The following is a 3,853-nucleotide window of genomic DNA, read 5'->3' as shown; positions in this document are numbered from 1 at the left end:
TGCGAACCTTTTCCCATGGAAACTTAGTTGAATTATAGGGAAAAGGGGTAACACATATATGGGAAAACATGAAATGACATCTTAAAGAAGATCGAACCTCAAGTGATTTTAACTCTTCTCCAACAATTCTAACAGTATCATACAAGGCGTTCAATTTCTGTTCTACTTTTCGGTCCCAGTCTTCCTGGGTCTGGAAGGCAACAGAGACATTATGTGCTAGTTCGTTAACAAAGTCTGCTGTTTGTACACTTTCAGTTAGGGCAACAGCAGCTGTAGTTGCCGTCGCAATGAGGGCAATTAAGGTGGTAATTCCTGCAATAAGCGTCCCTATAAATCTTTTTGATCGGGCTAAAATCAAATCGTTAGTAGCCTTAATAATAGCATACCCTGGATCATTAAACCAGGGGATGGTAAGGTTAACAGGTAGAAAGGTGAAGGCAGGTTGCTTAATAACAGCAAATGATGTAACATTCATTGATGCGTTTAAACAATTGGTTAGGAAGCAGTTATGACAGCTTAAGTTATACTTTTGATCATATATAAGTTGAACATTTCCGGCTACAAAAGCATATGGATCTGGAACGCAAGCAATAATTGAAACATTTTTCTGAGTCCCCGAAACATTCATAGCGTCCTGGTCTCCAAGGTGAACCCATTGAACATCTCTTTTAGCTACAGTGACATATTGAAGGGCAGCAACCGCTTTCCATAACATATTTTGAAATGTACGGTTATTTCTAGTCCATATACCATACAGCAAGTTCATTGGTCTGAATGTTGTGGGGCGGTAATCACTCCAGTCACAAAGCCCTTGATCACAGATGGTATAGTTGAGATGGCACATTCTCCAAGCAGGTCCCAATTGACTTGGGGATGGTGTTTTCTGCTTGCACAATGGGATATCAGGTGGGGGATCTCCTGGTCCTACAATGGTAGTTGAGACATTTCGTCGTAGGTATAGTAAGTCCACTCCCCAGTGAGTCCCGTTAGTGAAATTCCCATCCCAATCAGCATATCTAGAGATAAGAGTGCAGTTATTATTGTCTAATGAAAAACAGATGGGCAAAGTAGTAGATAATCCTGTGTAGTTATAAAGCGTAGATATTGGGATAACATGTCCTATAGAAGGAGGTCCTAAAACTTTAGTATTATTAACATAAACAGGAACAAAGTCATTATCGTTCCAGGTCACAGGATGCATCATTGGAGGATTAGGGACAAAAGCCCAATATTCCTCAGTCTTCACTTGAATCCTCAGCATCCACAAAAGGCTCAGCAAAATCGCCAGACGTTGGCGTCTTCTCCGAGCTCGCTCCGGGTGGCTGAGGCGAGGCTGCATCGTCAAGCGTGCTAGCCGTCCCCGCAGCCGGTTCGTTTTGCTTCTGGGCATGTCGGACACAACGTTCAGGAAGCCAACGAGGGGCTTCTGCGTCTGTTGGAAAAACACAAACATGCCCCCTGCCCCAAACTAAAACTGGGTCAGGTCCATGACGAGACCCATCTATGGGGTCTCTCCAATAAACCAACGGGTAATGTCGCATACGCGGCCCCCAATGCCGATCAGCCGCGGAGCGTCCCTCTGCATCCAAAGTTAAAAAGTTAAGAACAAATAAGGAATGTGACACTAACAGTTTAGGAGAATGAGGATCATACCATCTCCCCCCTTTTAATTTAGAGAACTGATGTTTGAGGGAAAGATGAGTACGTTCAATGATACCTTGTCCTTGTGGGTTGTGAGGTATACCTGTTTTATGTAAAATCTGAAATGAAGCACAAAAAGAAGCGAAACTTTTACTAGTATACGCTGGGGCATTATCTGTCTTCAAGACCTTAGGAACTCCAAGGATTGAAAAACAAAAGAGAAGGTGAGTAATAACATTGCGTACATTTTCACCTGTGAGAGGAGAAGCGCAGATAAAATGAGAACAGGTATCAACGGTGACATGTAAGTAACGTAATCGTCCAAACGCTGGGCAGTGGGTAACGTCCATCTGCCAAAGATCATTGGGTTTAAGACCACGAGGGTTGATACCATAATGAGGCACGGGGAGAAGCTGAGCGCACGTAGAACATGATTTAACAATTTGACGGGCAGCTTCTCGGGTGAGACGGAATTGATAACGAAGAGAGCGAGCAGATTGATGATGCAGGGCATGAGAAGATGTAGCCTTTTGCTCCTGTGAAAGGAAAATTTGCGTAAAAGTATCTGCAGTTTGATTACCATGGGCAAGGGGTCCAGGAAGGGAGGAATGTCCTCGAATGTGACCAATGAAACAGGGAAACTGTCGTTTCTGTAAAAGTTGTTGAATATCTGAGAAAAGCTGAGAAATCGTATGATTAGAGGTATGAATTAAAGGAACAGTTTCTAAAACAGCCATAGCTCGAACAACATATTGGCTATCTGTGTAAAGATTAAATGGTTGATTATATAGGGCAAGAGCTTGGCTGACAGCAAACAGTTCCACTTCTTGAGCTGAAACATAAGGGGTGGTCCAGATGAGAGGCTTGGTAGGAGTAAGTAGAACAGCACGTCCATTAGAAGATCCATCTGTGAATAGGGTAAAGGAAGTTGATAAAGGTTCAGAAGTGACAATGTTAGGAAAAATAAATCGTGCAGTATGGGCAAATTGTAAAATTTTATCAGCGGGCAGATGATGAGAGATGGTTCCAGCAAAACCTTCAAAGGCAAGAGCAAAAATGTCGTTAAAGTTAAGAAGCCAGTTAAGTTGTTCAGCGGTATAAGGTATAACAATAACAGTGGGATCATGTCCTAAAACTTGGAGAGAGATTTTGCGCCCTTGCTGGATGCGTTCTGCTACCAGAGAGGGATAGGGACTCAAAACTTTCTTTGGAGTAGACGATCCATGGATCCATTGCAATACACCTTCTTGATATAAAACTCCTGTTGGGGTTAAGGTAGTAGGAAGAATAATCAAGGACCACGGTCGTGAAATATCACAATATGTGAGTTGAGCTGTTAATAAAGCATTTTCTACAGACTGTAAAGCCTTCTTTGCTTCTGGAGTCATGGATCTAGGAGACGAGGGATTAGGGTCTCCTAAAAGAAGATTAAACAAGGGTTTTAAGTCACCAGTAGATAATTTAAGTGAAGGGCGGATCCAATTGAGTTCCCCTAGAAAGGTTTGAAAATCATGTAAAGTTTTTAATTGAGAAGTATCAATGGTTAGTTTCTGCGGAGAGAAGGAAGAGGGTTTTAATGAATACCCTAGGTAAGAAAATGGATAGGTATTTTGTACCTTATCAGTAGCGATCTGCAATCCTGATTGGGATAAGGCTTGTTGTATATGCTGGAAAGTTGAATACAAATAAGACTCGCTTTCATGAGCTAATAGTATGTCATCCATGTAATGGATGATTAATGCAAGAGGAAATTGATCTCGAGTTTGTTGAATAGCTTGTTGCACAAACTTTTGACATAGGGACTTGAACCCTGAACCCTCAGATTAAAAGTCTGATGCTCTACCGACTGAGTTATCCAGGCTCCGCTTGACCTGCTAGATCTCCCCAATCTGCTTCATCAGGGTTTGGCGGCTCCGATTGAACAGTCGCCACCTTAAAATCCGTCGCCACCTTAAGATCAGTCACCACCTTAAAATCAGTCGCCACCTTAAGATATGGTTTTTCATACTGTGGCGCCTCCCAAGTTGGAGGAGGCGGATCAGTCGGCAGTGAAGGTGAGCGAGAAAGATCCTCTGCCGAATGAATGGCTGGCAAACTGCCATGAGTCCCTTGTTCCCATTTTTCAAGCTCGGAATCTCCCCTAAGACAATCTCTAACTAATGTCCATAGAGAAAACGCATCAACAGGGGTTTTCTCTGGACCGTGAGCACGG

Source organism: Sturnira hondurensis, unplaced genomic scaffold, assembly GCF_014824575.4.
Source record: "Sturnira hondurensis isolate 20B ecotype Veracruz unplaced genomic scaffold, ASM1482457v3 Scaffold0001304, whole genome shotgun sequence".
Classification (NCBI taxonomy): Eukaryota; Metazoa; Chordata; class Mammalia; order Chiroptera; family Phyllostomidae; genus Sturnira; species Sturnira hondurensis.
This window is presented reverse-complemented; position numbering follows the sequence as displayed.